The 21,985-nt window shown below is 47.2% G+C and overlaps 1 pseudogene; it reads right to left on the minus strand.

Annotated features, from left to right (window-relative positions):
- Window positions 1-12,351: 12,351 nt before the first annotated feature.
- LOC115600059 overlaps window positions 12,352-21,985 on the minus strand; it is a 35,740-nt pseudogene continuing 26,106 nt past the window's right edge.

Raw genomic sequence — 21,985 nt, forward strand, 5'->3', positions numbered from 1 at the left:
AATTACACTCCCTGAGACAGCACAGTCTCGCACTGATAGCAGTGAAGAGTTGTTAATTAAACAATTTCACCACAAGCCTTGGGCTATCAGTAAGAACAGGGCTACTTAATGCATACTTTGTAACCGCAGGAACAAAGCCTTGGGACATCAAAGGTTAAGGAGTAAACAAGGCGATAGGATTAGGGGACCTGGTTAAGGAGCATGGCGCTCTTACAACATCCGCGGAGATGCTTGAATGTGATAAACAAGCTTTGTACGTTAACTGTTTTGTAGCCAATCAAGTTAAAACTCGTGTAACAAGATGTAGAGACTTCTGGTATAAATATAGCCTTCTGATTCAATAAAGGCAGACGATTCGTTTGTATCAAACTGTGTCTCCGTCTCGCACTGCGACAAATGGTGACCCCGACGTGATTCGGGTTGAAAATTTTCCGGTCGCAGGTCTCCAAGAACTTTGTTTGAAGAAGAAAGGCTGGGAAGAAGCCGGTTATTGGTGCGCACCACTCATCACCTCCTCGCGATTGGCAGGTGAGCTTGGAGAAACTACTTTTTTTGTTATGGGTTCAAACATTTCAAAAGAAGAACGAGACGTTTATGTTACTTTAAAGACTTTACTTAATAAGGATAAAAAAGTTATATCGGGCCATGATTTAAAACTGGTTTTAAAATGGGCCCGTGAGCATTTTCCCGACATCGATTCAGTCTCTACTTATGACCCTTCATTTTGGGACGAGGTCGGAGTTAAATTATGGGATGCCGCTACACAGGGAAATAACGAAACCACCAAACTCTTAGCTCCTTGGCGAATACTCTTTGAAACTTTAAAAGGAAAAGAACCTACTACTCCATCTGCCCCTCCGCTGCCAATCACCGCCGCTATGGTGAATTCGGACTCGGACTCAGACCCCTTTGACCCAGGTCCTGTCGATCCTGAACCGGAACCCGATTTATACCCTGATGATTATGATGATCCGCGAAGTGTGTGGGCGGTGATTAGGGTTGAAGCACAGAAAGCGGGGGAAATGGACATTGCCTGCTTAATTGAAATCCCTCCAAAGCCAAAACCCCGTAAAAAAGACAGAGGATCTGTGATAGTTGCGCCTGTGATATATGGTGGGCAAGGGCAACCACGATGGGCCGCGCTGAATTTCTCTATTGTAAAAGAACTTCGCCGCACTGCAGCAGAAAACGGCTTAAGCTCTCATTATTTTCAAGGCTTGTTTGCAAACGTTTGCGAGGCGCATGTACTTACTCCTTATGATTTAAAATCTATTGCTGCCCTCCTTCTCAATCCCGCGCAACAATCATTATGGGAATCGCGTTGGAGAACGGCGGCAGAAAAGCTGCTACGGGAGTATGCAGACGGAGATAACCAGCAGCTGCAAACCCTTACAATTGACCATCTCATGGGTACGGGTGAGTTCAGCGACCCCGCGAAACAGGCCCGACATATTCCGGGAAAGGCACTGAAAGACAATATGCATATAGCAAAGAGAGCCTTCTTACAAATCCCTGATGCAAATAGGCCTGAAAAAGCCTTTACGACAATTTCTCAAGGGCAAAAGGAACCGTATATGGATTTTATTGCAAAATTGCAGGACGCCCTAGGAAAACAAGTTGATAATACCGAAGCCCGTGATATTCTCCTTCTTAAATTGGCTGTTGAAAACACTAATCCTGATTGTAAAAATCTCCTGAAAACTTTACCTAATCCTAACCCAACTTTAGTTGAAATGATGGAAGCCTGTAATAGGTTTGGATCTTCCGAACATAAATACGAAGTTATGGCAACGGCATTTAGAAATATCCAGCTTACTTCGGCACAACCTAGATCCTCGGGGTCCGTCCCTAGTTGTTACGGCTGCGGGAAAATGGGACATTTGCAGAAGCAGTGTCGTATTAAAACATTAATTCCCATTTGTACCCGGTGTCGAAAAGGTCAGCACTATAATAACCAATGCCGTTCTAGGCTTGATATTGATGGCAACGTGATACCTCAGTGGCAGAATGCTCCCCAGGGAAACGGGAGGCAGAGCGCGGGCTGGCGCCGTGCTCCGACATCAAATTACATGCCGAACCAGCAGATGTACAACCCTCCGCTACCACAAACGCCAGCGGTAATGCCGACACAAACACCATTCGGGCCACAGGTGGCAGCGCAGGCTTGGACCTCTTCACAGAATATGCTGTTACATTAACTGATGCCACTGTTCACCTCATATCGACAACAATGAGAGGACCTTTGCCATCAAAGACTGTAGGACTTATTATCGGAAGATCATCTACTACATTTTCTGGTCTTTTTGTTTTGCCAGGGGTCATTGATAAGGACGCCATCGAGATTTCCGTCATGGCTTGGACCCCAACACCACCTTGTAATATTCCAAGACATAGCCGCATCGCGCAAATTGTGTTGATATACGGTGCAGCTGATTTAGTTGCTCATTCATCCAATCAGAGAACAGGAGCCTTTGGCTCAACGGGAGCTCCACAAATTTTTTGGTCTCATCTTATTGGCGAAGATAGACCACTTATTACGTGTAATGTTTCTTATAATTCTCAACAAATTACTATCACAGGTTTAATAGATACGGGAGCAGATGTTACGGTTCTTTCCAAATCTAAATGGCCACCAAATTGGTCCTTAGTGCCTACTCCGTCAGCACTGGCGGGAATAGGTGGCACGGGTACCAGTTTTCAAAGTCAATTTCATGTTCAAATCAAAAATCCCCAAGGGCAAACAGCGACAGTTAAACCGTTTGTCTGTCCGGTCCCAATTAACCTTTGGGGTCGGGATGTTTTATCACAATGGGGAATGCGACTAGAGACTCCTTTTCAGTAATGGCCACTGATGTAAGGCACAGAGTACCCAAAATTACATGGAAAACAGAAGACCCTGTGTGGGTCAATCAGTGGCCATTGCCAGAGGAGAAACTCTGTGCTTTGAAAACTTTAGTTCAAGAACAGCTCCAGAAAGGGCATATAATTACGTTAACAGGCAGAGATCTTACTCATGTTTATGTCCCCTTTACTGAATTTTACCTTGATTTTATAATTCAACATGAGGTATTGTTTCAAATTGCAATTCTTGATTTCCCGGGAAAAATTTCAAACCATTTTCCTCCTTCCAAACTGTTGCATGCTTCTCTACCGCTTGTTGAATGCCCCAAAATATCTGCAGCGCCCCTTTCCGCTTTAACGGTTTTTACTGATGGTTCTGCAGCCACCCACAAGGCTGTGGTGACGTGGCTTAATGATTCACAGGAGTGGGTTTCCGATATCACGTTTCACCCAGGATCTTCGCAAATTGTCGAACTTGCCGCAGTCGTTAGAGCATTCCAATTGTTTTCAGACCAAGCAATTAATTTGGTTACTGACTCTGCTTATGTTGCAGGAATTGTACAAAAGGCTGAACATTCTGCGCTGAAAAATTTAACACATCCCCTTCTGTACCCTTTGTTGTTACAGCTAATTTCGCTACTTGATGCTAGGAAATATCCATATTTCGTTTTGCATATACGCTCTCATACCTCATTACCAGGTTTTCTTACACAAGGTAATCGTCAAGCAGATCTCCTCACGCTTAATGTTAATGTCCTTCCAAACATTTTTGAACAGGCTCGTATACACCATTCCTTTTTTCATACGAATTTGCGTGGTCAAAAGAGGCAATTTAATCTCAGTACCCAGCAGGCGGCTGATATAATTTCTGCCTGTCCTGATTGTCAGCAATCCTCCTTATCTTCTAACTCCTTGGGCACTCTTCCTAGGGGACTACAAAGTTTAGAACTTTGGCAAACGGATGTTACACACTTTCCTGAATTTGGTCGACAAAAGTTTATCCATGTTTCCATTGATACCTTTTCAGGTGCTATTTATGCATCTTGTCATACGGGGGAGACAGCAAAAGACGTTCAGCGTCACCTTTTAAAGGCATTTGCCTCGTTAGGAATTCCTAAGCAGATAAAAACAGATAATGGCCCTGCATATACTTCACGTTCTCTACAATCCTTTTTTACTGACTGGGGAATTACACATATTACGGGTATCCCTTACTCTCCTACTGGTCAAGCAATTGTGGAACGAGCCCACCATACCTTAAAAACTATATTACAGAAACAGAAAGGAGGAGTTGGAGCATTGTCAATACCTGAAGAAAGACTGCTCAAGGCTATATATACTTTTAATTTTTTAAATTGTTATACTTCAGATGTGCCTCCCATTGCTAAACACTTTACTAGTAATAATCTTTTTCAATTCCAGGAAAAACCTCCAGTCCTTATTAAAGATATGGAAACGGGACAAATTAAAGGCCCATATTCACTCATAACATGGGGAAGGGGTTATGCTTGTATTTCCACAGATCAAGGACCTAGATTGGATTCCAGCGAAAAATGTTCGACCCTACAGGCTACGAGCCACGCAGGACTAATATTTCTTGTTATTACTGTTTCACCTGTAGTAACTTTTACGCTACCTAAAGAAAATATGTGGCTCACTTTATTATAATTATACCTCTAAAAATGTATCTAAATCCACTAACAAACTTTTCTTGCTTCCCCCGGGCTTGTTTTTTTTTATAGACCATGGCCTGAAAGTTGCTGAGGAGAGTGAGAACTGCTCCTCGTACAGAGAACACAGAGTAAAAAAAAAAAAAAAAAAAAAAAGAAGTGTGTGTGCCTTTGTTGTTTATAGGCTTGGAATTTTATTTGGCTTTTTAGGCTTTAATTTGGCAACCATGGAGGAAACTAGGACTCCACCGTGCTGTGATCCGGGAGGGGTCTGGGGACGCTTTTGGGGCCCCCCGACCAATTTTTGTCGGATAAGCCTCCTCTACCCCCTTGGTTCTATGCGCCAGTGGACATCTGAACTTCCTTCCTAAAAAGTTGTTTAAGTCCTTCCACTGCAGTTTGAAATGTGCTTTTCGTATTGTATTGATAACAGGCATTTGTTAATGTTGTAATTCATGTGATCGTTTATATGTTGACTAAGGGATCCCTCGTCTATATGTTAATTGTTGATTGTGCTATTCTGTTGTACTGCTCTTTTATTGTTAGCTTTTCGGTCATGTTTGTGAAGATTTTAATGGAATGTGTTGTATGAATCTTTCTGAGCACTCGCAATCTATACATGCTGCAATACAATCACTTAAAGAAGGGATTACACATTTGCAGTCACAGGATAACTGGGACTGGTTTGATAATCTTTTCTCAGGATGGGGTTTAACAGGATGGTTGCGAAGTTTAGTTAAGACTGTTTGTTATGCTTTATTTGCTTTTTTGCTTTTTTTATTCTTGCTGCCCTGCATTTTACAATGCTTTCAGCGGAGGTTCGATCGTGCTATGAACCGGGTTTATCTTGTTCTTTCGGAAGGGGGAATTGAGACAGCACAGTCTCGCACTGATAGCAGTGAAGAGTTGTTAATTAAACAATTTCACCACAAGCCTTGGGCTATCAGTAAGAACAGGGCTACTTAATGCATACTTTGTAACCGCAGGAACAAAGCCTTGGGACATCAAAGGTTAAGGAGTAAACAAGGCGATAGGATTAGGGGACCTGGTTAAGGAGCATGGCGTTCTTACAACATCCACGGAGATGCTTGAATGTGATAAACAAGCTTTGTACGTTAACTGTTTTGTAGCCAATCAAGTTAAAACTCGTGTAACAAGATGTAGAGACTTCTGGTATAAATATAGCCTTCTGATTCAATAAAGGCAGACGATTCGTTTGTATCAAACTGTGTCTCCGTCTCGCACTGCGACAACTCCCAGTTTTAATTTGGGAAATTATACCATTCCATCGTATTTTGGGCTGACTCCACCATATTTTGGTGGCAATAGCATTTCATTTCTCAATCTTCTGGTGGGTGTTGTTAATTTCTCTCATATATTGGTGAGGAGTAACACAAAAACCACAGTAATGAGATTGAGTATGCCTTTTCGTAGGCCGAGAGTTTCTGTTCGGAGAGTGAGAGCTGCTCCTCGTACAGAGCACCCCCACTCCTGCCTCCACAGCCGCTTCTCGCCCCCCCTCACGCAAGGGCACAACTCAGATAAGGCCGGCCAGCATCGCCAGTGTTTCTGCTACAGCTCCAGTTGCTGTGTCTACTCCCAGAGACACTGCTGCTTCTCAGAAAGCAAGCCCTGCTGCTGCTACTGCTGCAGACACCTCAGCCTCTCCCCCTCAGCCCACACAGTTACTTGTTGACCCTGTAACTAGGAGAAAAGGAAAACAATGAAAATCAGAAATGAGCCTTAACCCTTCCAACTCTGAACAAGATGACCAGGTGATAGAGGAAATAGAGGATAATGCCTCTCCTCCTAGACCAGCTAGAGCATATTCTAAAGTAGAGTCAGCTGAAGACTCAGACTCAGAATCTGCTCAGCCCTATTCCATGAGAGACTTGGGTACTCTGAGAAAAGACTACAGCCATTTTTCAGGTGAACCACTCCTCTCTTGGTTACTCCTATGCTGGAATGAGGGGGCTGCTACCATAACATTAACTCAGAAGGAAGCCAGGCAGTTGGGATCCCTGGCCAAAGATGCAGGTATTGATCGGGCATTTGGGGAAAAGGCTGGAACTACCAGCCTATGGAAACGACTCTTGTCAGCTGTAAGGGAGAGATATCCCTATAAAGAGGAAATAGACTGCCCACAGATCAAAGCAGCCAGACTTGGAAAAGCTATCAGGTATCTCGAAGAATTGGCTGTGCGAGACGTGATCTATAATAATGATGACATTGAAGATCCCTATCACATACCATGCCCTAAACCTATGATGCAAAGGTTTGTGCATGCTGCACCAGCACCTTTTAACCATACACTATCAGTAATGCTATGGGTTCCTGCAGATGTGGATGCAACTGTGGTTGAAGTGATTAAAACTGTACGAGAGTGTGAAGATGCTGTCATAGCCCCTTGTCAGGCCTGGGTCTCAGCTATCAAGGGAGCATCTGAGAAACTGCATTCACCCCTTTCTCCTTACACAGACGGAGGACACCGCATTGCAGCCATTAAGAGGAGACGCTCTCCTATGAGACAGAATCGAGAGAAAAAGAAATTAGCAAGAGGAACCCTATGGGCAATCCTGTGTGAGTGTGGAGAGGACATGAAAAAGTGGGACAAGAAACCTACTGCTGCCCTACAGGACCGAGTGTTTGAGTTGATGAGTAAGCCGAAGGCAAAAGGAGGTCCTTCTAAAACGATGGCTGCTCAAGTCTCCAGTGTGGAGTTACCCAATCCAAATATGATGGTGACTCAAGATCCATGCACATCAGGTGTGAGTACTGGGGATGCAAGCTCCAGTAATGCACATACTGACAATGCTGTATGTGCTCAAGCTTAGAGGTGCCCTGCCTCCAGCCAGGTGGAGGAGAGGGACAACCAAATCTATTGGATTGTGTGAATTCGATGGCCTGGCACATTAGAGCCACAAAAGTATAAAGCCTTGGTGGACACTGGTGCACAGTGCACCCTAATGCCATCGAATCAGAAAGGCACAGACTCCGTCACTATTTCTGAAGTGACGGGGGGATCTAAAGAACTGACTATTGTGAAGGCTGATGTGAGCCTCACTGGAATAAAGTGGCATAAACACCCAATAGTGACTGGTCCAGATGCTCCGTGCATCCTTGGTGTAGACTACCTCAAGGGAGGTGACTTCGAGGATCCAAAAGGGTACCGGTGGTCCTTTGGTACTGCAGCTATTAAGACTGAGAATGCAGAATGGCTGCATGCTTTGTTTGGCCTTTCAGATAAATCCTTTGTAGTGGGATTGCTGAGAACTACAAACCAGTGGCTGCCAACTGCTACTTCAGTAGTGCATCGTAGACAGTATCGTGTCAACAGAGATGCTGTGATCCCCATTCACAAGCTGATCCGGCAATTAGAGAGCCAAGGAGTGATCAGCAAGACTCATTCACCCTTCAACAGTCCTGTATGGCCAGTGAAAAAGCCTAATGGAGAGTGGAGGCTGACAGTGGACTATCGTGCCCTGAATGAGGTTACACCGCCACTAAGTGCTGCTGTGCCGGACATACTAGAACTTCAGTATGAGCTGGAGTCAAAGACAGCCAGGTGGTATGCAACTATTGACATTGCTAATGCATTTTTTGCTATTCCTATAGCACCAGAATGCAGAGCACAGTTTGCCTTCACCTGGAGAGGTGTCCAGTACACTTGGAATTGACTGCCCCAGGGGTGGAAACACAGTCCTACCATCTGCCATGGACTGATCCATGATACCTTGGAAAAGGGTGGAGCTCCAGAACATCTACAGTACATCGATGACATCATTGTGTGGGGTGACACAGCAAAGGAAGTCTACGAGAAAGGTAAGAAGATAATTGAAATCCTTCTAGAGGCTGGTTTTGCTATTAAAAGGAGCAAGGTCAAGGGACCTGCACAAGAGATACAGTTTCTGGGAGTTAAGTGGCAAGATGGACGTCGCCACATCCCAATGGACGTGATTAACAAAAATAACAGCTATGGCCCCACCAACTACCAAAAAGGAAACTCAGTCCTTCTTAGGAACTGTTGGTTTCTGGAGAATGCATATTCCTTTTTATAACCAGATTGTGAAACCTCTCTATGAGGTTACCCGGAAGAAGAAAGATTTTAAATGGGGCTCAGAACAACAAGCTGCTTTTGAGGGTATTAAATAGGAGATTGTGCAGGCAATGGCCCTTGGACCAATTCGAACAGGGCCAGACATCAAAAATATTCTTTACACCGGAGATGGAGGTGATGGTCCTTCATGGAGCCTCTGGCAGAAAGCTCCAGGGGAGACTCGAGGACGACCTTTAGGATTTTGGGGTCGAAACTTCAAAGGCTCCGAAGCCAACTACACAGCCGCTGAAAAAGAGATACTGGCCGCATACGAAGGAGTTAGAGCTGCTTCAGAAGTGATTGGTACTGAAGCACAGCTCCTCCTAGTGCCACGATTACCTGTATGGGTTTTATGTACACAGGTAGAGAATCTTCCCATCATGCTACCAATTCTACCTGGAGTAAATGGATTGCTTTACTCTCACAGAGAGCTAGGATAGGAAGACTCAATCGTCCAGGAATTGTAGAAGCAATAACACATTGGCCAGAAGGCAAACACTTTGGAATGCCACCAGAAAAAGTGGTGAAACGGGCTGAAGAAGCCCCACCATATGACCAGTTACCAGAGAATGAGAAACAATATGCTCTTTTCACTGATGGATCCTGTCGTCTGGTAGGAGGCCATCGAAGGTGGAAAGCTGCCGTATGGAATCCTACACAACTAGTTGCAAAAACAGATGAAGGAGATGGTGAATCAAGTCAATTTGCAGAGGTGAAAGCCATCCAATTGGCTTTGGACATTGCTGAACAAGAAAAGTGGCCGAGACTTTATCTCTATACTGACTCATGGATGGTAGCAAATGCCTTATGGGGTTGGTTAAAGCAGTGGAAGCAAAACAACTGGCAACATAGAGATAAACCTGTCTGGGCTGCTGAACTCTGGAAAGACATTGTTGCTTGGTTAGAGAAACTTGATGTAAAAGTGCATCACATAGATGCCCACGTACCTTCCTATCGAGCTACTGAGGAACATCAAAACAACCAACGAGCAGATGAGGCTGCTCAAGTGTTCCAAATAGATTTGGACTGGGACCATAAAGGTGAACTGTTTTTGGCCAAATGGGCCCACAATGCTTCAGGTCATCAAGGCAGGGATGGAACATATCGATGGGCTCGTGACCGAGGGGTGGATTTATCTTTGGACGCTATTGTGCAGGTTATCCACGACTGTAACATATGTGCTGCAATTAAGCAAGCTAAAAGGTTGAAACCTTTCTGGTATGAAGGGAGATGGTCAAAATATAGGTATGGGGAGGCCTGGCAAGTCGACTACATCACACTGCCTCAAACCCGCCAGGGTAAGCGCTATGTGCTTACAATGGTGGAGGCAAGTACAGGATGGCTGGAAACATATCCTGTGCCTCATGCCACAGCCCGGAACACCATTCTGGGCCTAGAGAAACAAGTCCTGTGGAGACATGGTACACCAGAAAGAACTGAGTCAGATAATGGAAGTAATTTCAAAAACAGTCTCATAAATAACTGGGCCAAAGAACACGGCATTGAGTGGATATACCATATCCCCTATCATGCACCAGCCTCAGGTAAAATTGAAAGGTACAATGGACTGTTAAAAACTACCTTAAAGGCAATTGGTGGTGGAACTTTCAAAAACTTGGACAAGCACTTGGCAAAATCTACCTGGTTAGTTAATACCAGGGGTTCCATCAATCGAGCTGGTCCTGCTCAGTCAGATCTTCTACACACAGTAGATGGGGACAAAGTGCCTGTGGTGTATGAAAAGAATCTGCTAGGGAAAACAGTTTGGGTTTATCCTGCCTCGGGCAAAGGCAAACCCATTCGTGGGGTTGCTTTCGCTCAAGGGCCTGGACACACTCGGGGGGTGATGATGAAAGATGGAGAAGTACAATGTGTACCACAAGGAAATCTAACACTAGGTGAGAATTCCTAATTTCTGCTTGTTTAATTTAATCAGTAATGCATAGACTCTTCGGGAGTCGTGAACTTGCATCCCACCTTAACTACTGTTATGTGAACTGTTGCATAAACTAACAGTGTTCTGTGAGTGTTTTTCAGGATGATTTTGTGGTGATGAAACCAGAACTAGGTTCATCGGCGGACATCCAGTAACTTCCTTGAAATTACCATCTGCAACCTGCAACTTGTGGACCATGGACATGAACTGTGAAGATTGGTCCTTCTTCTGAGAATCTACAGCAATAGATGAACATCTGCAATCATAGACTGAATTACTTAGTGAATTTTAGCACAGAGAGATAGTAGTAATTTGTGTATAGATATGTTTAAGGATAAAAGATAGTAATGATTGGAGCATGACGCAAATGGTATGGAATAAGGGGTGGAATGTCCTGGTTTGGGCCAGGATAAAGGTGATTTTCTGTCTTGTACTTTTGCTTTTAGCTAAGTCTCTTGTAAGTAGTTGCACTTGCTGAAATTAACAGCAAGTTTCTCAGACAGTGTGTGCTTCTAGGATTGATAACACTTGATGTTTATAGTTACTGCTAGAGACTGGTATGCAGAGCCAAGGACAGTGCTCAGCTCTGAGGAAAACATTTTACCCTCCAGGAGGATAAAGAGGTCCCACCTGAGCCCTCCTTTGGGGAGGAACAGACAAGATAGATGCCAGAATTGACCAAACAGAGTATTCCATCCCATATACGTCACACTCAGTATAAATCTGAGGCATCAGGAGGGCCGAGCCAGATCTTTTCCGGATTTCCAGATCTCCAGACTTCTGGATTTCCTGATTTCCCTGCTTCCCTTCCTTCACCCGGCATCCTCGAAGGATCCCGTCCATTCGTCTGCCTGTGGTCCTGATCCGTGCCAGCCCATGTCTGTGTGTTCCTGCCTCCGGTTCCCGACTGCTGCCGACTCCAGGAGTCCAGCCTGGACTTTCCCAGGGCTGCCCTGCAGCCTCGGTGGTGACGTGAGAGTTATTGGGGGAGAGGAGGGAGGAATGTGGTTTCCATTTTCCTGTATATTTGTATATATTTAGTAATTTTTCCTATTTATCATTACTGTTTCATTAAAGTTGTGTAGTTTATTTTCCAACCCATAAGTCTCTCTCTCTTATTCTCTCTCCTTTCTTTCTCAAGGAGGGGAGGGGGATTAATAGAGACCATATGTCATTGAATCGTGTGACAAAGATATCAGGAAGAGGTGATTTTAATATAGAAGTTGTGACTTAATAGGATCTGATGTCAAGGATTGCTCTGTTACTATGTGGAAAGGATATGTAGGGGTTTTAATTGGAGTAGCTGACACAGGGATATGAGGCAATGATTTGTAGAGGGACAGTGGAAATGGAGCAAAGACATGGTTGGACTGATCAGGGATCAGGGAAAAGAATGAGGAAAGGCCTCTCCTTGAGTCATGAGTGAACCCCCTTGCTTTCTAAACTCCTTCTCAGAAGACTCCAGGTGTTGCTGATTCCAACCCTTACATCAGAGGAATCTCAGTAAAAGAACATCAGTTAAAGAAGTCACTGCTGTATCCTTATGTCTTTCATTGCACAGAGAGCAAAGACCTTATTAAAACAAAACCTTTCCAGCAGCCTCTTTGACACCACAAAGGAAGATAAAGAACTGAAAATGATACAAACATTGAGATTCCTTTTTGCACACCATTATCACATGTAAAAAAGAGCCAAAAGTCTCCATCATCAGAAGTCCCTGAAGGCAGGCTGAGTCTGTGATGAGACACATTATGAATGATATGAGATAGATTGTAAATGATATGCATAAGAAAATGGGATTTTATTACTTATGAAAACAATCGGGTCACCAGTTTCCACACAGTACCCTTGAGCTCCTGGTTCCTCATGCTGTAGATGAGGGGGTTCACTGCTGGAGGAACCACCGAGTACAGAAATGACACCACCAGGTCCAGGGATGGAGAGGAGATGGAGGGGGGCTTCAGGTAGGAAAACATAACCGTGGTGATCAACATGGAGAGCACAGCCAGGTGAGGGAGGCACGTGGAAAAAGCTTTGTGCCGTCCTTGCTCAGAGGGGATCCTCAGCAAAGCTCTGAAGATCTCCACATAAGACATCACTATAAAAATAAAACAGCCAAATCCTAAAGAGCAACCAAAAACAACAACCCAGATTTCCCTGAGGTAGGTGTGTGAGCAGGAGAGTTGAGGATCTGGAGAATTTCACAGAAGAACTGGTCCAAGGCATTGCCCTGGCAGAGGGGCAGGGAAAATGTATTGGCTGTGTGCAGCAGAGCAGTGAGAAACCCAGGGCCCCAGGCAGTTGCTGCCATGTGGACACAAGCTCTGCTGCCCAGGAGGGTCCTGTAGTGCAGGGTTTTGCAGATGGCCATGTAGCGGTCGTAGGACACGACGGTGAGAAGATAAAACTCCCCTATAATAAAAAAGAGGAAAAAAAAGATCTAAGCAGCAAATCCCTTGTAGGAGATGTCCATGTCCCAGAGGGAATTGGCCATGGCTTTGGGCAGAGTGGTGGAGATGGATCCCAGGTCAAGGAGGGAGAGGTTGAGGAGGAAGAAGTACATGGGGGTGTGGAGGTGGTGATCACAGGCGATGGTGGTGATGATGAGGCCGTTGCCCAGGAGGGCAGCCAGGCAGATGTCCAGGAAGAGCCAGAAGTGCAAGAGCTGTAGTTCCCGCCTGTCTGCAAATGCAAGGAGCTGATAGAGCTGCTGTTGGGCATCTGATGCCTCTGGGCATAGTGCACTGTCAGAGAAAGAAAAATCTTAAATAAGTAATGTCAGAATTTTCTTGGCAGATCTATTTAGTTGCTCACAGAAATCCCCAAAGCATCTTGCTCCATAGAGGAAGGAAGAATTTTGGCAAGTCCCATTCATGAGCTGTGGTTGGTGCTGGCTGATGGGGTCATATGGAGAAAGGGCTGCACCCTTGGCTATGCAGGTGTCAGTCCTGCCCAAAAGAAATTGGTAAAAAGGAACACGGGGGGAATTCAGTTTAAATCCACTCTAGACATCCACGAATATCTTAGAATTTTTACCCCCAATGTACCAGCCTGCAGATCATACCTGAAGGGAAAGATTTCATTTTTTCTCTTCTACTTACCCAAAAAATAATGATGAGTATTTTAAAGGCAGATATGCCTGAGATATCTGCTGGCCTTTAAGGGAAATCTGGAGGAAAAGGGTCAGTTTGGTAAAGCAGTAGAGACATGTGGTCTCTCCAACTATTCTGCTCTCATCTCTTTCCTTCTGGAGTGCAGACTGCAGCTCAATAGGAACACCCAAGAAAGAGATACTGTTAGTGGTAAAGTTTGTCACATGAAAGCAGTGCTAAACAAAAGGGGTCTCCTGCATCTGCATTCCCAGTAAAAGGAACCAGGGTGGAAAAAGGCTGTTTCAGGGAGGTTTGGGTTTTTATTTCAGCTCTCCCCATCTCTCCTGTGGAATGTTCTTGGATGTCTTGAGCCCTCAGCATTTCTGCTGCACTCGGGGAGAACAGAGCAAGGCAAGAGGATTGCCTGTGGCTGCATGCAGAGAAGGGGGAGCTGGTCTGATGAAGGGAGGGTCAACTCCTCCCCAGCCTCACAGAGGGCATTTCCCAGAGCTCCAAAGGGCAGAGGGAAGATGGACACCTCCTTGCCATGGACACATCTGCTGCCTGGAGCTGCCCCAGCCAGGACCTAGTTCTTTGGCCCCATCTCCCTTCCTGCCCCTGCTCACAGAGCCCAGCCCCTGGGTGCCCAGCTCTGCCCTGCAGCCATCCGGGGGGGGCAGGGGCTAAAGAACAGGGCACATAACACCTAAAAACAATGGAAAGGTGAGCCTGAGCTGAACTGCTTGGGGGGGAGTGGGTGGAGGCACGTTCCGAGGTTCCCATTCCCCCTCCAGGTGATACAAGAGGAGTCTCAGGCCCTGCTCTCCCCTGCATATCTGAGTTTCTATCCCCCTAAGCTGAGCCAGAGACAAGTGGAAGAAGAGCCAGAGGAGAGCCCAGACTGGAGCACAAAAGCCCTGTCCTGAAGGGACTCCTGAAAAGTCCCCTCAGAAATATTCTGGGCATCATCTGGAGATGTGAGCTGCCCTGAGTCATTCATCCCGCTCTCACCAGCACCAGGACCCTGCCCCGTGCTCCCTGTCTCCTGCCAGCCACAGCTTCTGCCAGCACCAGGGAACTCCCTGGGTAGGCTGAGAGCTGCCCCTGGCAAGCAGGCAGCAGTGTCCCTGCCCCAGCACACAGCCCCTGGGCTGCAGGACCCAGCTCTGAAGGACAGCCCTGGGCACCCCTGCCTGCACACACACCCTCACTCCTCTTCACAATTCCCCTTACACCTTGAGCCCCTTCCCCCCTATACAGCTCCCATCAGCTCTGGCTCTGCAGCTTTAGGAGATGCCTCCAGGAACTGCACCAGCTTCACTGCCCTGCACCAGACACTCACCATGTCAGAAGCTGGGAAGGTTCTCCTCCACTGAGCTGGCACTCATCCCCTCCATCTTCACCCCCTTGACGCTCTCTCTGCCTTCCTTGTCTCCCCCAGATACCTTGGTAGTGCCCTCAGCCCTGCTGCACTCTGCAGAGGACCTGTTCCAGCCTAGAGCTGTCTCTCTGCAGCACTGCCCACTTGCCAGCAGCTCCCTCCACCCCAGGAGCCCAGCTCACAACTGTCAGGAGGCCTCTGGGGTGTTGATGCTGAGCCCAGGACAATTGCTCAACAGGCAAGGAGAGGAAGCTGCAGAAGCTTCTTTCTCAACAAGAAAGTCCAAGGCAGAGTCCAAGTCCAAAGTTTTTGCCGTGTGCCTGGGTCCCCTTGAGGGACCGCCCTGAGAAAGCGTCCCCTGCAGGGCGTGGGGGGAGCAGGAACCAGGAGGCAGTGATGGCAGGTGGGGAAAAGGAAGGTGCAGGTGGCTCTGGTGCTGAGGAAGCCTGGCTGTGTGTCAGGACTGCAAAGTACCCAGCCCTGGGCCCATTCCCCAAAGGTGCCAGCCCTGACCCCCAGCCCCTGGCAAGGAAAATCCTTTCCCTCCCTCAGCCCTCAGGGCTCTCCTGGCAGCACTGGGATGTGGAGATGGGCAATGCCAAGGGCAGGACTATGGCACGGCACCTCCCAGCCTCCTGCACATGGACAAGGAGGCCCTGAGCCCCAGTGCTGCTGGAAGCTCCACTTGTCTCCCCATGGCCATCAGGTGTAGAGAGACAAGAGCCATCAGCAAAGTCATGGAGAGCTTGGCTCTGCCAAGTGTGGCTCCAGCTTTTCCACACCTTTTCCCTCTCATCTCCACCACAGTCTGTCCTGGGCTGTCCCATCCCCTGTGCCTCTTGCCCTGCAGGCTCTACTCCTTCACCCGCCTGCCCCACCTTGATGTCCCCTTTGTCTCCTGACATCTCTGTGTCCTCCCTGCCTCTGCCTTGGCACACAGAGCCTTGGGCTGATCCAGGCTCCTTCTGGGGGATGTGGTGTTCCCCAGCATGGCCCTTGCAGTGACATTTCTTTCTTCTGCTTTCCACTCCAGGCATCCCCAGCTGCACTTTGGGCCATTTTTCCTGCCCAAGCAGTTTCCCACTGTGAAGAAAAGCTCTACCATGCCCAAACCCACCCTTCAGGCACTCCCAGGATCCTCCTTTACTGCCCACAGTCTTCACAGCACTGAGCCTTGGCCCATTATCCTCTCCAGACTGGCCATTGGCTTGGGGCCTCAAAATCCCATTCTGGCAAAGCTCTGGGCACTTTCCATTGTAAATGAAGTTGCCAAAGGTCTTATAATCAGCGAATCACATAATTATTTGTGTTTGAAGGGACTTCTAAAGGTCATCCATTCCAACCCCCCTGCAGTAACTGGAGACACCCTCAGCTAGATCAGGTTTCCCAGAGCCTCCTCAAGCCTCACCATGAATGTCTCCAGGGATGAGGCCTCAAACACCTCCCTGGAAAACATGTTCCATTTTTTCCAGTACCCTCATGGTTAAGAACTTTTTCCTAACATCCAATCCAAAGAAACTCCTAACTTAAACTCATTTCTCCTCATCCTATCAGTCCAGGCCCTTGGAAGCAGTCCCTCTTCAGGATTCCACTAGGCTCTCCACAGGTACTGGAAGGTCCATTGTGCCACAGTCAGTACCACACAGGAGGATGAAAGAGGAGAAGCAGAAAACTTCTGTTGAAACTGAGTGGATTCCATATCTCTGCAATGGTAGATGTAGGTCCTAATAATGAGTAGGAAAGGAGAATATTCAGTACTCTGAATGTGCAAACACAGAGAAGGTTCTCAGGAGCAGCCAACATTGATTTACTAAGGAGAAATCTTGCTTGACTAACCTGATATCCTTCTGCAAAGGGATGACCAAATGGGTAGTCTAGAGGGCCGATGGTGTCCTGCTGTGCATCAGCAAAAGGCAGATCTAGGTTGGTTTTCCTCCCCCTCTACTCTGCCCTGGTGAGACCACACCTGGAATACTGGATGCTATTTTGGGGTCCCCAGTTCTACTAGGACAGGGATCTACTGGAGAGAGTCTAAGGGAGTGATAGGAGATGATTAAGGAACTTGACCATCTCTCCTATGAATACAGAGTGAGAGAATTTGGTCTGCTTAGCCTTGAGAAAAGAAGACTGAGGGGATTTTATGAGTGTTTATATATGTCTGAGGGGTGGGTGTCAAAAGGAAGGGGCCAATCTCTTTTCAGTTGAACAATGGATTTAAGCCAGAACATAGGAAGTTCCACCTCAACATGAGGAGAAACTTCTTGACTGTGAGTTGTGGGAGCACTGGAACAGGCTGCCCAGAGAGGCTGTGGAGTCTCCTTTTTTGGAGACTTTCAACACATACCTGGGTGTGTTCCTGGGTGACCTGCCCTGGGTGATCCTGCTTTGGCAGAGGGGTTGGACTGGATGATCTCTAGAGGTCCCTTCCAACCCCTAACATTCCAGGATTCTATGATTCTATGACCTCAGTCCCTGGGACAGTGATGGGGTCCAGCCTGCTCCAGGCAGGTGAAGGACAAAGAGGGGATTGCTGAAGCAGAGTGGGCAGGGGACAGAAAGGCATGGGGTGCACCTGGCCTTTAGCAAGCCCTTTGACATGCTCTACCATTGTCCTTTTGTAGCGAGACTGGTGATGTCTGGATTGAAGAGGTGGGTGATGTGGTGGGTGGGAAGTTCATGAGATGATGAGGGTCACAGTGCCATCAGTTATCCAAAGTCCTCCTGGAAGGATGTGACAGTGCCTCAGTGTCCAACACTTGTACCAACACTTTTTCCTGTCTTTATCCATGGGCACGATCACTTCCCTACTCCTGCTGTCCATGCTATTCCTGATACAAGCCAGGATGTTGGTGGCCTTCTTGACCACCTGGGCACACAGCTGGCTGATACTCAGCTGTCTGTCCGCCAGCTCTGACTGAGGCTGATGCTGTGGATGGGATTAAGAAGAGAGTTCCATGGGGACAGGGACCGGGTTGGCTTCAGCTGTGTGGAGGTGTCCCTACCCATGCATGCAGTGAGTTGGAACCTTTCCAATCCAACCCATTCCATGATTCCATGATTCTGTGACACAGTCACAGCTAGTTCCAGGCCTGGGCATCTCCAGAGCCAGCACCAGGGCTTTGTGATGCAGGGTCTGGTGCCTGGACACCATTGTCATGGGGGTCTCCATGGTGACCCTGGAGGTATATAAGGGCTGTGGAGACCTGGATTTCCCATTACCAGGTGAGAACCTCCCTCAGGAGTCAGCAGCTGTCCTGGGTTTACCATGGAATGTCTGTGGTAGAAAATGCCCGAGATGTCCATGGAGAATGAGGTGGAAGCCTGCTCCCAGCCCTCCACAAGACACCAAGGTCAGTGAATGAAGGAAGGGCCAGAACAGAAGTTCCCCTGCAGGCTGTGGGGAGAGGGCATCTGTCCCCTGCAGCCCATGGATGAGCATGGAGGGGCAGATGTGGATCTGCAGCCCATAGAGGAGCACTCTGTACCAGGGTGAAATTAGTTACTCACTGAAATACATAAAATTTTAGAAAGAAGTCACATTTGAGCAACGTGAGCATGGCTGGGGAAAGGGGCAGGAAGGTGAGATGGCTTTAGTCTCTCTGTGTCTAGATTTCATTCTTTTCCTTTCCAGCAATGCTGTTCCATGCCAGCTGTGCAGTTGAGTTTCCAGCCCCTCAGTTTCTCTCCCTTTTCCTCCCTCTCTCCTTTCCCCAGAGGGGAAGGTGTCTCTGCTCCAGCACTGCTCTCCTCTCGGGGACTGCTTTCAGCTGCCCCTCTCCTCTTCCCTGCAGCTCTCAGAGCAGTTCCTTTCCCCTGCTTGAAGATGTTGATGGCAGAGGCACTGTGGCTGCTGTGAGAGTTGTGTGCTTGAAATGCTCAAGTATCACAGCTGGCAAAAGCTCTGGGTGTCTGAGGAGCTGATTCTGAGGCTTTTCTCCCCAAACCCTCCTGGTTCTGTCCAGGCAGAGTTTCTGGTGGCCGCTCAGTCCTGCTGCCAGGGAGCCTGGGGAGCGTGGGGCACGGGTGTTTCTGCCTGGCTGTAGACTCCAGGAGCTGGCACAGCTCTTCAGAGGAGCATTACTGCTCCTTTTCTGTTAGGAGGGATGCTTCATGAGCTCTCCTGAAACCTCTGTGATACCACGGGTCATGAGACAGGATGCCTCAAGCAGCCTGCAGTCAGGCTTCTGTCAGTTGTCTCCTATTTTTAAAAACCAATCCCCACCTAGAGCAGAGATATTTGGTTTATTAAGATCTGCCCAGAAAATGTGCCAGGAGACATTTCCCCAAAGCCTGAAACCCTTTAGAGAAAACTTTATGGTTTGCTATGCAGACCAAAGACAAAGAAGAACCTTCAGGGCAGTGAAGGCTGCCTTGGTCATTGTCCTCCTGATTTACACCTGAAAGCACTGATTCAACAGCTTATCTCCAGGCTCCTGAGGTCTTTGTTTTTGTGATCAGGTCAGGAAGTCTGTCCTCCCATTCCCTCCTCCCCACCCCCATTATACCAGCCCTTCAGGTTTTTAAGAGTGGAATAACCTTTGTGGATGTTAAATGTTTTTTTTCACAAACAAATCCCCCCTTTGAGACTCATGGGGGTATTTTATACAACCCATAACCATCACTTTTGTGCTTGTAGAGCCACAAATCAAAGAATGGTTTGTGTTTTAGGGGACCTAAAAGATCATCTAGCTCCAACCCCCTGCATGGGCAGGGACATCTCCCACTTGACCAGGAGGCTCTAAACCCAATCTAAGCCAAATCCAACCTGGCCTTGAATAGGCAGCTTTTAGGGATGGGGCAGCCAGAGATTCTCTGGGCAATCTGGGTCAGTGTCTCATCACCCTCACAGCAAAGAATTTCTTCCTCATATCTCAAGTCAATAACACCTCTTTGAGTTTGAAACCATTCCCCCCTTGTCTGGTTACTTCAAGTCCTTGTCAAAAGTCCTTCCTCATCCCTCCTTACTTGATGATTCTGTGATAATGGAGGGCTTTAAACTAGGCTTGAAGGGGGAAGGGGTTGAAACCAGGCTCTCCAGAACGGAGCCCAAGGGTGGACAGCCCAAGTTAAGAGACAAACCAGCAGCCCAGCTGAAGTGCATGAAGTGCAGGTTTTTTGTCCCACTTTTTCATGTCCTCCCCACATTTACACAGGATTACCCATAGGGTCCCTCTTACTGATTTCTGTTTCTCTCGATTCTGTCTCATAGGAGGGCGTCTCCTCTTAATGGCTGCAATGGGGCGTCCTCCGTCTGTCTGAGGAGAAAGGGGTGAATGCCATTCCAATGCATATACATATGCCATTCCAATGCCATTCCAATGCATATACATGACGTACTTTTACATCAAGTTTCTCTAAGCAAGCAGCAATGCCTTTCCACAGTTCAGCAGCCCAGATAGGTTTATCTCTACGTTGCCAGTTGTTTTGCTTCCACTGCTTTAACCAACCCCATAAGGCATTTGCTACCATCCATGCGTCAGTATAGAGATAAAGTCTCGGCCACTTTTCTTGTTCAGCAATGTCCAAAGCCAATTGGATGGCTTTCACCTCTGCAAATTGACTTGATTCACCCTCTCCTTCAGCTGTTTTTGCAACTAGTTGTGTAGGACTCCATACAGCAGCTTTCCACCTTCGATGGCCTCCTACCTGATGACAGGATCCATCAGCGAAAAGAGCATATTTTTTTCTCATTCTCTGGAAGTTGATCTTATGGTGGGGCTTCTTCAGCCCATTTTACCACTTTTTCTGGTGGCATTCCAAAGTGTTTGCCTTCTGGCCAGTCTGTTATTGCTTCTACAATTCCTGGAGGATCGAGTCTTCCTATCCTAGCTCTCTGTGAGAGTAAAGCAATCCATTTACTCCAGGTAGAATCGGTAGCATGATGAAGGGAAGATGCTCTACCTGTGTACATAAAACCCAGTACAGGTAATCGTGGCACCAGGAGGAGCTGTGCCTCAGTGCCAATCACTTATGAAGCAGCTCTAACTCCTTCGTATGCAGCCAGGATCTCTTTTTCAGTGGCTGTGTAGTTGGCTTCGGAGCCTTTGTAGTTTCTACCCCCAAATCCTAGAGGTCGGCCTCGAGTCTCTCCTGGAGCTTTCTGCCAGAGGCTCCATGAAGGACCATCACCTCCATCTCCGGTGTAAAGAATATTTTTGATGTCTGGCCCTGTTCGAATTGGTCCAAGGGCCATTGCCTGCACAATCTCCTGTTTAATATTCTCAAAAGCAGCTTGTTGTTCTGAGCCCCATTTAAAGTCTTTCTTCTTCCGAGTAACCTCATAGAGAGGTTTCACAATCTGATTATAAAAAGGAATATGCATTCTCCAGAAACCAACAGCTCCTAAAAAGGACTGTGTTTCCTTTTTGGTAGTTGGTGGGGCCATAGCTGTTATTTTGTTAATCACGTCCATTGGGATGTGGCGACGTCCATCTTGCCACTTAACTCCCAGAAACTGTATCTCTTGTGCAGGTCCCTTGACCTTGCTCCTTTTAATAGCAAAACCAGCCTCTAGGAGGATTTCAATTATCTTCTTACCTTTCTCGTAGACTTCCTTTGCTGTGTCACCCCACACAATGATGTCATCGATGTATTGTAGATGTTCTGGAGCTCCACCCTTTTCCAAGGTATCATGGATCAGTCCATGGCAGATGGTAGGACTGTGTTTCCACCCCTGGGGCAGTCGATTCCAAGTGTACTGGACACCTCTCCAGGTGAAGGCAAACTGTGCTCTGCATTCTGGTGCTATAGGAATAGCAAAAAATGCATTAGCAATGTCAATAGTAGCATACCACCTGGCTGCCTTTGACTCCAGCTCATACTGAAGTTCTAGTATGTCCGGCACAGCAGCGCTTAGTGGTGGTGTCACCTCATTCAGGGCACGAAAGTCCACTGTCAGCCTCCACTCTCCATTTGGCTTTTTCACTGGCCATACAGGACTGTTGAAGGGTGAATGAGTCTTGCTGATCA

This window comes from Calypte anna, chromosome W (assembly GCF_003957555.1).
Source record: "Calypte anna isolate BGI_N300 chromosome W, bCalAnn1_v1.p, whole genome shotgun sequence".
In the NCBI taxonomy this organism is placed as follows: domain Eukaryota; kingdom Metazoa; phylum Chordata; class Aves; order Apodiformes; family Trochilidae; genus Calypte; species Calypte anna.